The following is a 13,317-nucleotide window of genomic DNA, read 5'->3' as shown; positions in this document are numbered from 1 at the left end:
AAACTATTAGCAATGTTTAAGACCTGAAGAAATTAGATTATGTAAACTATGGCTGGATGGAAGTACTAAGTGGTAAAAGGCAAACATTGAAATGCTAATTGTGCCGGACACTTTTGCCTTAAACAGTGGACTCGGGACCTCAACGTGTCCACCAGGAACGGTCTGTAACTGCTCCTCAGTCATTCCCTCCACATTCAAAGGCAGAGAGCACTCGAGCCACCGATGCCCAAGCCCCAGCTGGCAGGCGGCATCAGCAACCATGGCCCGTTCCAGGAGGGGGGGGGGGGCCGTCTTCCAAACCATTGGGTAACTTCCCTAAATAGGAGGGGGTCCTCATGGGGGAGGTGTCCATTGTATTCTGGAAATTGGATTGTGGGATATTTTGGTCAGACTTCTCTTCATTTTGTTGCACTGTATTTTTAAGTATTTTGAAAGGTAATGACTTCACATGATTCAAAAGCCAGAAAGCATATACATACACACAGGGAATGTTTTCTTCCCATCCCTGTCTAGTTCTCTCCCTACTTCTTCCCACTCCAGTTTCTTGTGTATCCTTCCAGAATTTCCTATGCACCTACAATCAATCAAAACACAGATTCTAATTTTCCCCCTTTTATGACACAAACAATACATTATGCACCCTGTTGGGCATCTTGTTTTGCTAATGATTTCCTCACAGTAGAGGAGATATTTTTATAGTTGCATAGTACGCCACTGTACTAATGTATTATAACTCATTTAACCAGTTGTGCCCTGTGGATAGACAATGGGTATTGAATTGTTTCTAAACAGTTGTTATTATCAGCAACACTGCAGTGAATAACCTTGTACATATATTACATACACGTGCCAGAATCTCTGTAGGACTAATGGCCAAATGTGGAATAGCTGGGTCAGGGAGTATATATACAGTTCCAATGCTGAGAAGAGATTGAGCAAATTGCCCTTCAAAGTACCAACTCACAACACCCACAAAATATGAGAATCCCTGATTTCCCCAGCCTCATATTTTTAATGTTTTAAAAATGAAATTAACAATTATTCCCCCCTCACCCCCCAGCTCCTTTGTTTTAAGGTAACGAAGGCCTGGTGAGAGTGAGTGGTGGGGGATGGGAGAGGGGTTTAGGAGGTGAACTCAGGGTGGCTGGTGACTGCCAGGGAGGGAGAAGGAGCTCTGGGCACTCCAAGCTGAACACCCAGCGTGGTGCCAGCACGCTGAAGAGTCATGCTGCCAACCTGCCCATCCTGTCTGGCCACGGGCTCCTCCCCTCACGCCACCAGCTTGGACCGCCCAGCCTCGGGGTCAGCAGCCTGACCTGACAGCTGCACTCCCTCACCTCCCAGAATTCCAGAGGGGAGTTGTCACCCAAAGGAAACAAGTCTGGCCTCTCTGGCACCACACCACACACCTAGACCTATTCATAGCCAGGTTGCACAACCAGCTGGAGGAGAGGCGGTGGCGGCATGGGCAGCGCTGTGCTGCTCCGGAGCTGGCCCTGCCCCACCGCCCTCCGGCTTCCAGAGCAGCCGTTCCCTGGGGACTCGGGGGCCTCCAGGGTCTGACGGCTCTTCCTCCCGAGTCGGGGGACTTGCTCCTCCCAAGGAAAAGCTCTAACACTCTCTACAGGTCCTCCTCTGTGCTGTGCAGGTTGGCCCCTGGGTAGAGGAGGGCCTCTCTCATCAGGGAACAGAAACCCAGAGGCAGGCTTTGACAGAGAGGAAACTGAGTCACCTCACCAGTAAGCCCTGTGTGTCTTTGTGAGGAGCCAGTGTCACGCAGTCGGGGAGGGAAACGCAACTTCGGAAGGGGACAGCCCTTGATTTGAACCCAGCCTTGCCACAGGCCAGTCAGTTCACTTCTCTGGGCCTCTGTTTTCTCATCTGTGAGATGGGAACAAGGCTGCCTGTGTGGCAGGTTGTGAGGGTCGCCTGGGTGCCCGGGAAGTACTGCACACACTTCCACAAGTCAGCGGCAAGTCCTTCGTCAGAAGTTCTCATTACACACAGCCCATGGGCCCACACTCTGTGGGGTGTTGCTTTTTATCATATAAAAACATAAAACAAAGTTTGACACATTAATGAGCCCCAGCAGTGTAATTAATATGCATAGTAATTAAGCATAAAGGTAACCAACTTGTTAAGGTTTTCCTGTTCTCGTTTTCTTTGATGTTCTTCAGGATCTGTGGGCAGCAGTCACACTCGGGTCCATGTCCTCGGCGTACCGTGCCATCGTCGTCACGAAGAACTCGTGCCCTGGCCAGGGAGGGCTGGGAGATTGTTCTGGTCCTGGCTCTGCCACTAAGCGCTGTGCGGCCTGGAATGAGTCATTTCCCCCTCTCTGGGCATCAGTTTCCCCATCTGCAAAGTCTGCTTCGGAAACACTGTGCTTCATGAGGCTGTCATGACAACCCGAAATGGGACACATAGAACCACAAAGCAAGTATTAGAACCACAGGCGCTGCTGTGAGTCAGGAAGTTGGCAGATGTTGATAATATTCATTTTCCAGGAGGGAAACTAAGGCAGAGCCCCAAGTAGGCTTATAAAGTCATGGTTTCTTGCTGCAACCCTCTCCTCTGCCCCAGGTTTCCAAAGCCACACACAGGAGAGATGGAGACGGGAAGGATGGAGGGAGAAAGGGGCCCTGGGGACGAAGGAGGTGGCGCTGGGGGAAGGGGGATGGCTTGTTCTGTGGTATCCATTCCAGAGGAGGGGGTGCGCCCTGCACAGACGTTAGCCCTGTACCCTGGCGGTTGCTACACCCATTCCCGTGCAAAAGAAGTGAAATGACACAGGGGCCCAGAGTGGCACCAGGGGAAGGCCTGTTGGACACAGACAGGAGGCAGGGCAGGTTGCTGCTAGTTCGAAGGGCTTGGGGAATGGTGACAAGCTGGAAGCTGCCCGTGTAATGAAACTGTTACCTGGCGCACTCACTCTGTATGTGTGTGTGTGTGTGTGCGTGTGTGTGTGTGTGTGTGTGTGTGTGTGAGAGAGAGAGAGAGAGAGCGCGCTTCTGATATTTCTGTCTCCAGGATGGGCGGGATGGCATTTCCTAACTGAAGAACTGAAGAAAGCGGCATCTACCTGGGTGGTTTGAAGCGTCTAACTGCTGCGTGCACATCCCTGAATGTGAAGGCCGGCCTCCTCCCTCAGCCTGGCTCTGCCAGTGCTAGCTCCACCACCTGGGCCTGATTTTGCACAATTAAATTCTTGTTGATAGAAGCCACGTGTTAACTACAGAACTCAAAGCCAATTTAACTTCACAGCAGTGAACTTTTTGTACAGTAATAAGTGCATGACAAGGAAAACAGTCCTTTGTGCGAACACGTGGACTGCTGCTTGGAGGCCCCCGGGGCTAGTTAGAAGCACGCGGACTTTGGAGTGGGACACAGGGGTGGGGCCTTATCCTCTCCAAGCTCCCGTCCTTGCCTGTTTCCCGGGGATCATCATAATACTTCCCTTTAGGATTCTTAGCAGGATTGGGTGAAAGCAAACAAAATGCCCACCTATTTATTCACCCTGTAAGTCGACATATATTTATTGAGGGCCTACTATGTGCTGGTGCTGTGCTGGAGTTAGTGGTTAAGAGCTCGGCTTAGAAGAAGGGAAGTAGATGGATAGGTATCTAGCTGTGCCTGTGCGACCTCAGGTAAATGACTGAACCCCGGTGTCTCCATTTTCTCATCTGCAAAGTAGAGGTGATGTACCCCCACCTCATCATGTTATCATGAGGATTAAATGAGATGAGGCATGAACACCACTTAGAACATAGTATCTTGCACATAGTAAGTGCTTGCTAAACTTAGTTACATTTATTAGTACATTGAAGTTGCTCAATCAAGCATAGGTTATAGGCTTTGTAACTAGGTTTCTAAAGTGTAGCGCCTATGCCCTATCCAAGGACCAAGGAGAGCCGATTTTTAAGAAATGAGCTTGGATCCTATGTATCAGGAAAGCAGGAGGGAGCCTGCTACAAACTCCAATTCCTGGGGCCCATCCAGAAGTGCTGAATCAGACTCCCTAACATTCTGCCTTTGCAAACGTTGTTTCCCATGATTCTAAAGTGCACCCTATGGCGCGCGGCTACCGTGTTTTGGCCAGGTCCAAACCTCGGACTAATGAAAGGACAGGGTCCTCTCATTGCAAGTCCCAGCTGGAAGGCAGGGCCCTCCCAGCACAATTAGAGCCAACAGCTATGGTTGTAAGCTTGAACCTATGGTCCAAACACGTGGCCCCACGTGCCTTGTGCTAGAGTTCAGGTGCGTGTAGTTGAGTAGGGTTGGAACTCACGAGAATGCTGTAAACAACGTGATCACGCCCCTACTTTGCCTCGTGGCATCTGCTATAAAATAAAGACACGGCTTGTGGGCGCTGGCTCCTCATCAGGGAGCAGTGTTCCACCGAGACCCAGCTTTCATTCTCTTGTCTGTCTTTCCTTAATCCTTTCACCCCTCCCCCCCACTCAGTTTACCTTTGGCCGCAGCAGCACCCCAGTTTGAAAACCCCTGGGAGTAAAAGGTAAAAAACGTTCATCCATTCAGGGGCATCCTCTGTAGTGGTCAGAGTAATAGCCCCCAGGTGCCCATGTCCCAATCCCTGAAACCTGTGGCTGTGCCAGGCTGTAGGGCCCGGGAAACGCAGGTTTGCTTCTCAGCTTTAACAATGAGATTCTCTGCCCAGGGTAAGCCCAAGGGTCCTTACATGGAGGAGCAGCGGAAGGCAGAGGGCAGCCTCTAGACCAGGGGTCCTCAAACTACGGCCCTCGGGCCACATGCAAATACAAATATTGTATTTGTTCCCGTTTTGTTTTTTTACTTCAAAATAAGATATGTGCAGTGTGCATAGGAATTTGTTCATAGTTTTTTTTTTTTAACTATAGTCCGGCCCTCCAACGGTCTGAGGGACAGTGAACTGGCCCCCTGTTTAAAAAGCTTGAGGACCCCTGGAACACGGTCCTGCTTGATGCTAGCCAGGGAGACTCGTTCTGGACTGGTGACCTCTAGAGAAATGTGTGCTGTTGTGAGCACTGAGTTGTGGTGATTTGCTCCAGCAGCAACAGGAAACAACGATGTTCTCTTCAACACGACTGGATTGGTGCGGCTGGATCTGGAGGAACCCTGAGGGCCAGCCCGGCTGCAGAGGGGCCAGCGGCCCTTCAAGGGCAGTCCTCGTGGCTTCTTCCTCGTTCAGTTATGCTCTGGTGCTCCAGACAGCTGTTGAGCAAGGCTCTTGCACGTCAGGGGGCTCAGAGTATCTATAAATTGCCAATGATCTGGAGGCCAAAGGATCCCTGTCATGCTTCCCACCCTAACCAAGGGCCTGAGCTCCTGAAAATGGTCCATTTGGTTCTTCTCAGAACCCTGAGAGAAGAGAAAGAAACACGCCAGGAGCCTCCTGATTGGAGTGGATCCTGAAGGGCAGTTCTCACACCCACACCCTCCGAGGGTGGGAATTGCCAGGGCTCCTGAGTCTCCAGGTTCAGCTTCTCACTCGCCCTGGGTGCCTCCTGCACTGGACCAGCCTGTAGCCTTTCCCCTTCTCTCCCCTCCCTTTCCCTCCCCTGCGATCCTCCCCTCCCCTGCTCTTAGACCCACGGAGACCTCCTGAGTGACAGGCACTGTACTGGTGGTCTCACGTACATTATCACCTTTTCCTGAGTTTATGAAAATTTTTAAACATACAAAAAAGTTGAAAGAATGATTACCCATATACACATCACCTGGGTTCAACAATGCTTAAATTTTGCCATATTAACTTTCTATCTTTATGTACATGTGTATGGATGTTGTGTTTTTGCCAAATTTTTGAAGTTCAGCCATCATAACACTTCACCTTGAAACACCTCAGCACGCATCTTTCAAACCCCCGAAGATCCCACGCCTGAAGCATCTGAATGTAAGAACTTGAAATTCTAAGAAATGAAATTACTTGCCGCAAATCACACACATGGTCCGGGTGGAACTGAGATGAGAAGCAGAAAAGCAGACCAGGGGGCCAGACCAGGTTCACATCCTGTCTTCTCTCTGAATGGTTCCAGGGCTCCTGATTAGGGTCCTCCCAGGAGGCCGAGCCTCTGGCCTTGGGGTTTCTTCCTGTGAGAAAATGCAAATATTTCAAAAAGACACAATTCCATCTTAACAATATCCCCTGAAGGTGAAGCCACCACTCCCCAGAGGCTGGTTAAAACCCCAGGGGCCAGGTTCTGGGGAAAGATGTCCAGGCTGGGGCCCCAGGGGAGCAGGTCCTCGGTGCTGCCAAGCCTCCTGGAATGCAGGTGGCACCGCGGAGCACCCCCCGCATGCACCTGGGTGTCCTCCCACCTAGATCCCGGCGAAGCAGGAGACGGGCAAATCGTTCCCATTTTACTGGTGGGAACAATAAGGCATAAAAGGGGGCTGCTCAAAAAAAGAATTTAATTACCACATAATGAAGAAAAAGGCCTAAATGTGGGCCTCCACATGTGGGCTGTTAACCACCTGAACCAAGACAACCTAGGAAGCTTGGTTATGGGGGGTTTACCGGGATCCAGGGAATCAGATCGCCTGGGGGTGGGGCCCCAGACCCTGCCCACCTTCCCCAGGTGATGATTCTCACAAATGAAATAAAAGGCTCTTGGGATGTTAGGCCCCAGAACTCGGTCTGACAGCCTCAGGGTGAGGCTCTCTGCTCCCACAGGGGGTCATGGAGTCCCTACAGTTTACAAAGCTTTTGCCCAATTGGGTCTACTTGACCTTCCCACAAGCCCAAGAAGGAAGAAAGGCAGATATTTTTACTGCACTGTTTTGAAGATAAGGTTGGAGGAGCTCAAGGAAGCTGATACTTGTCCAAGGTCAACACGCCTCCTTGGTTGGGGAAAAAACCTGGTTCCTCTGATTCTCAACCTCGTGTTTCCTGGTTTTAAAGTTTTACAACGTCTACAGATGGACCAAGCACATTTGAGAATAAAGTCCTGCTCAGAGTAAGTCGTCGGGTGGGCAAAAGAGGGCAGAGCCAGGTTTAAATCCCGTCTCCCTTTGCTAGCTGCGCGGCCACAGTGTCCTCATTCATAAAATGGGCGAAACAATTCCCACCTCCCGGTGGTGTTGCAAAGCTGAGAGGGAACAGAAGAGCTAATAACGCAAGTGGGTAAGGCATCCCGGCGGCAACTGTTACTAATGTGGTTTATTAGGGGGAACCGTAGGGTGCCCTCTGCTCTGAGCGCTGCTGCCTGGCGTTTCTGAGGCCTAATGTTTTCTGGCAGCAGCAGAGGGAACCAGGGGTGAAGGCGGAGGCCGGGAAGCTGGCACAGCTGGGGACCATTACTTCCTAATGAGGGGTCAGCCCGGGAAGGAGGCCCAGGCAGCTGTGAGGAGGGGCACTGAGGGTGTCTCCATGGAGGAAACTTGGGCCGCCACTTTGTTTTTCTTGTTTCTGAACTCAGCTTTACACTCCAGAGGGGAGTTCTCCGCGTCTGGACGTGGGTTTTGAGCTGTGGCGCTGGTGGTTCTGCAGTCAATGGCTCGCCACCCCTTGTGGGGCAATATTGCTATTGATGTCGGGCCAAGGTGGTTAGGAAACGGGATCTTCCAAATGGGGACTTGTGGTTTGGCCGAGCTGAGCTGTGCCTCCACAAGCACAGTTGGGGGGAGACAGCTACCCACAGGGTGCGGCTTGAGGGTGAAGCAGTGCTTCTCCTTCGCCCGGCGCTGCCCCTCCATCCCCTTCCCCCAGTGTTATTATTATTGCTCTGGGGTTGCAGTGTCCTGGCCTCAGACTCCCCCTAGAGAAGGGCTGTGTTAGGAACAGCTGGGCCCTGAGGAGGCACCTGCCAGCAGTAAAGCAGACCAGGGGGCCAGACCAGAGAATGAGCTGTGTTCTCTGCCGGCCTGTCTCCCGGAGCTCAGACCCCTGTCAAGGCAGAGCTGCCAGGTGGAGAAGGGGAGAGAGCAGCAGAAAGGCAGTGGGGCTGAGGAGGCCTGAGGCCTGCGCCCCCCGCCCCTCCCCCCCCCCCCCCCCACCTCTCTGGGAAGCATCTAGGACTGCCAGGCAGCCACAGTGCCTTCTGCCCCGTCCATCCTCAGCCCTCTGTCCCTCCCTGATGTAGCACAATTGCAATCACTGGTGTGGCTGGCTGTGCCCCCACGACACCTACCACGTGCAGCTGTGGTAGCTGCTCCAACCACGTTGATGGAGCTATTGAATGACTCTGAAGGGAAGAGGGAACTCTGCAGGTAGCTCCAAGAACGAGCTGACGGGGAGCCACCTGCCTGGCATTTGCCCTGTTGGAAAAGCTCCCTGGGGACTGGCAGGTAAGAGTCCTCACTCCTGCCCTTGGAGTTGGCTTTCTGTGGAACGTCCCCTTCCTTGTTGCTCTGACTGCTCCCCAGAGGCAGCGAGCACTGGCTCAGTGTTGGGCATGTGCGACATGGGTCTCATAGCCAGCGGTGTTGCCAGAGGCCTGACCCTAGTTCTGCTGCCCCCTCTGGGCCGGCCCAGGTGTGCAGAGGCAGGTGGGTAAGCTGGTTCACAGAACTCATTTAGCTTGTTCCTGATCGTATCCCCGTGATGCAGAGGTAAGAGTGCTCATGACAACATAGTAGTTACAGAGGGGTGGCTGAAAAGGAACAAAAGCATTTAAGCCAGGCACCTGCTGCGCGTTGGGTAATGGGGGGAGGGAGGAGAGAATGCAGGGCCCTGTCCATGGTCTAATGGCAGCCAGTGACGACACAGTGTGAGAGGGAGGATGGGGTGACTGATTGAGCAGTTAATCCAGGTGGCAAATCTGATGACCTCTGTAGACATCCCATGGTTGACAGGGACTGCCCTCCTCTTCACCTGGGTCGGTCTGGTTGGTTGGTCCTTGCCTGCCTCTCTCAGCAGGAGACGTCTCTCCTGCCAGGTGGAGAGGCAGCTGGACAGGAAGATGCTCAGGAGTCAGTGTGAGCCAGTTAGACATTCGGTTGACGCGCAGCTTTTATTTCCACGTATCCATTTATTGGTGCTTTTCCTCTTTCTCGTTGCCCAAAAGGATTGCTTATGCACCAAGCTGTGATGCATATTCTGTTACCTTCTGGGGGAATTACCTCAACGTTGGCCAGAGCTTAGCCTCCTTGACCACATGGGGCTCTGGAGACACTCAGAAGGACCCAGAAGTCCTGGATGCCCTGCAGGCTGGGAGCCAGCAAGGAAGAGGCAGGGACTAGGACGCTAAGTAGGAATGGAGGGTACAGAATAGCCACCCCTGGGCTCGGGTCTCCCTCTCTGAAGTCTGCTTCTCCCACCAGCTCCTGCACCCCTGAGCCTCCATGGGCTCCCCCTGCTCCTCGGACCCCTGTCCTCTCCTCCCGGCTGAGTTTCCCCTTGCAAACTCCAAAGCCCAAATGCCGGGGACACAGTGATGGGACACTGTGAACTCACAGTTCAAACCAGAGAGAGGAATCCTGGGCCTGAGCTATTTTTAAAGCTAAAATTGAAGCCCAGGGTTCACTTCCTCGGGACTTAATTAGACTCCAGTGCTGCCAGGGCTGCCTCCTTCCCGCCCACGAGCAAAGCCTGACCAGGGTTTGGGAGCTGACGCCATGTCACAGGCGGAGGGCTGGGGCCCGGTGGCGTATTTTTGCATTTGGGAGGCTCTGGAGAACAAAACTGCTTGGCCCCCGGCCAGTTAAACTAAGTCAGTTGGGAAAGGGAGGGCGCAGAAAAGCCGTTAGATCATCCTTCCTTCTTTGAACTGCATCGTAAATCTGCCAGACAGGAAATGGAGATTTGGAGGGGAGGGGGCTGCACAGTGAGGCTGCAGCGGGGGCTGGGTTTCCTCCACCCTCAGAGCCTGGCCCAGGAGGGACTGTCCTGAGGCTGGGAGACTCCCCTGGGCTGGGGAAGGGGTGGGTGAGAGGGAAGCTTGGGTTGAGTCAGAGCTTCAGCGGGTATGGATGGGAGACTGTAAGTGGCTTCGGGCGACTCCGGGGCCTGCTTCGGGCCCCCCAACTAAAGCCACCTGCAGAGATGCAGTTTTCAGAGCTGGGAGGGACCTTCGAGGCTCTTTAGTGAGGATGTTGAGAACAACAGGAAAAATGAATTATCCGAAGACAGACATGAGAACGGGAAGTGGGCTGGGGTCTCCTGACTCTGAAGATGGCTGTCTGCTGCATCGCCCCTTCCTGCTAGTTCTTGGCTTTTGTGGGGACACAAGCCTACATTCCAGAGTGAAGGTAGGGCAGACATTGCAAGCTCTTCACTCAGTTCACACGAAGAGCTAAATAGCTGGTGTTTAATGCTTTATGGAGAAGAGGCTCTGGGCGCGGAGCCCCTGAGCTGCACGGAGGAGCACTTCTGATCGGGGTGGGAGGCATGGCCTGCTCACGGTACCTAAGGCCATCCCAGCCTAGGTATCTCCGAAGGGAGAGGCGGGGGACGTTGAAACCTCTGTTGTCTCTGATATCAAACCAATTTCCTCCCAAGAAGAGTGAGAACAGAAACCTGGCTAATGACCACCCACACTGATACGTTTTTGCAACTTTTCTCCAGAAAGACCTAGATACCCGTCGTAGGAGCACCATTACTGTTGGATTAAATGTATGCTCATCCTTGAAACCAGGGAAGCTCCTGTGTTTTCCATCTCTCCTTCCCCTCCCACAACATTCCCGAGGCTGCCTCTCTAGTGAGGAATGCGATAGACAGGAATAGTGTAAGACCTTCCTGCACACAGCAGGACCCTACATTAAGTGAGAGCCGCAGCCAACATTTATTTTGCTTCTATTTCTTTGCCAAGTACTTCACTAGCATTATTTCATGGCATCTTGATAACTATTATTATCATCAGGATCTCGAGGCTCAGAGAGGTGAAATAATTTGCCCAAGGTCACAAATTTGCCCAATTTGTAGCAGTCAGGGCCAAGACTTGAACCAAGGCAGGCTTACTCTACAGCCTATGCTTCAGCCACCCAGACTCGTCCACTGGTGGAAACAAAATTTCCTGGAGTACAGAGGGAGCTAAATAGAATTTCATTCAACAGCAAGAATGCAGCTCACTGCATTTATTGCCTAGACTCAAGGATATAGAAGGGGGAATAGTGTTAGGCGTGGGGAGTATCTGGCTGAGGGCTGAAGTTAGATGGGGACTGCGATGTTCTATTGTTTGCAGTGATTTTTAGAGAGAGTGGAAGGAAGGGAAGGAGAGGAAGAGAGAGAAAAACATCAGTGTGAGAGAGACACATCAATTGGTTGCCTCCTGCACATGTTGGGGCCGGGGATCAAACCTGCAACCTAGGTACGTGCCAGGAATTGAACCTAAGACCTTTCGGTGTACAGGCCAATGCTCTAACCACTGAGCACACTGGCCAGGTCTGAAACTAGTTCTTGATACTCAGGGACAGTGGACATAATTCTTGGTTGTTCTCAATCCTCCTCCTGTTACTTCTTCTCTGCTACTTACTTTAGACATCTCATCATCTCCATTAGGAAGCACACAAGTGGAAGGAAAACTTGCTCATTGTTAGTCTTTTGCTGTCAGCTAACTTATTTTAGGAGTTCCCACTGGAAAAAGACTAGGGGGGAAGTAGTTTGAGGCTTGTAAATTACCTTCTTGCTTGCACATTCCCTGTAATCTGATAGCCTAGATAATGTCTAACTTTTTTCCTTAGTTGGGCTCTGGCTATGTTTGTTGAACTATATGTCATTTTCACCCATGACTCACCCTTGGTCAAATTTTGTGATTGAGGAATATGGACAGCATTAGACATTATTGCATCCCATTAAATGAATTAATACATGTAAGGTACTAGAACATTGTTTAGCTCAGAGTAAACAATAATTGTGAGTTATTATTATTGATATTGTAAGATGTTGCTTGGAAACTAATACTCAATAGCCAAGGCATCAATTATTTTTGTTATACTGAGAGTTTTCATCATAGCAGCTGGGACTGAGTTTTAAAGCAGAATGTTTCTCAAGGGCAGGACCTAAGAGTGATAAAATAGAGCAGTGCTTCATTATAAACTCCTTCAGGGGGGACTTCTGCCTCTAGTTATGGACGAGCTTGTATCAGACCAACCCTCCGTATGAGAACAACTAGAAAAACCTAGAGTTTTTTTATTTTATTTTATTTTATTATTATTTTTTTTAAAATATATTTTATTGATTTTTTACAGAGAGGAAGGTAGAGAGATAGAGAGTTAGAAACATCGATGAGAGAGAAACATCGATCAGCTGCCTCCTGCACATCTCCTACTGGGGATGTGCCCGCAACCCAGGTACATGCCCTTGACCGGAATCGAACCCGGGACCTTTCAGTCCGCAGGCCGACGCTCTATCCACTGAGCCAAACCGGCTTCGGCAACCTAGATTTTTTTAAAAAGTGAGAGACTTTTTTTATTTGAAAGCATCAGCGAGCTAGTAAGATGGGGTCTCAGGCCCTGGAGAAAAAGGACACACAGGAAGGTGAGTGGCTCACCATATGCAGCTATTTCCCCATCATGCACTTGCTGGTTCTGAGTACGTACCGAGATGCTGAGCAGGACTGTTGGCAGTTTCACAGGCCTGAGGAGACAAAATTGGAATTCAATGCTTTCCAAAAGGAGGAGTCCTCATAAACATTCCAGTCCTTCACCGGGGACGTTGGAGGACTACACACTGGTAGTAAAGCTAGCCTGAAAATAGACCAGCACTCACAGAGACTAAAATTCATATCTGAGTCAGTTTACTCTCAGGTTAGATTAAGGAGATATTTTTCCAGCTAACTGTCTGCCAGAAATAAAATACATATTCTTTGGAGGAAGAGAACAATATCCAGAATCTCAAATTATCACAATTTTTCTGGCAGAAAAAAATACACCACAGTATCTGGCATGAAAATAAAATACAGGAGATAAGACCAAATCACTGAAAACCAAGGGGAAAAATGTGACAATGTAAACAAGTATGTTGACTCTATTTTTTAAAAATATCAAATGAAAATTCTAGGACTAAAATTAAGACCTTGATGGAAGGGTTTAAAAGCAGGTTAGACACAACTGAAGAGATGACTCACAAACATGAATATAGTCCAGAAGAAAATATCCAGGTTACACTACAGCAAGATAAAAAGTTTAGGAAATACAGAAAAGAGCCTGAGAGAGAAATGAGACCTAATGTAAACATTTGAGTATAGCATAAACAATATTTGAAAACAATCTAGATATTTACAAACCAACAAATTACATAAAGCCATAGATTCAAACTGTGAAACAAACCCCAAGCAAGTAAATACAAAGAAAGTCACAGCTAAGCACAACATAATAAAATAGCTGAAAACTGCCAAATTAAAAGTAAAAAAATACAAACCCCAAACAATAAAAAACATG

Source organism: Myotis yumanensis, unplaced genomic scaffold, assembly GCF_028538775.1.
Source record: "Myotis yumanensis isolate MYYU_CA2020_CCGP unplaced genomic scaffold, mMyoYum1.0.hap1 SCAF_6, whole genome shotgun sequence".
NCBI lineage: Eukaryota > Metazoa > Chordata > Mammalia > Chiroptera > Vespertilionidae > Myotis > Myotis yumanensis.
This window is presented reverse-complemented; position numbering follows the sequence as displayed.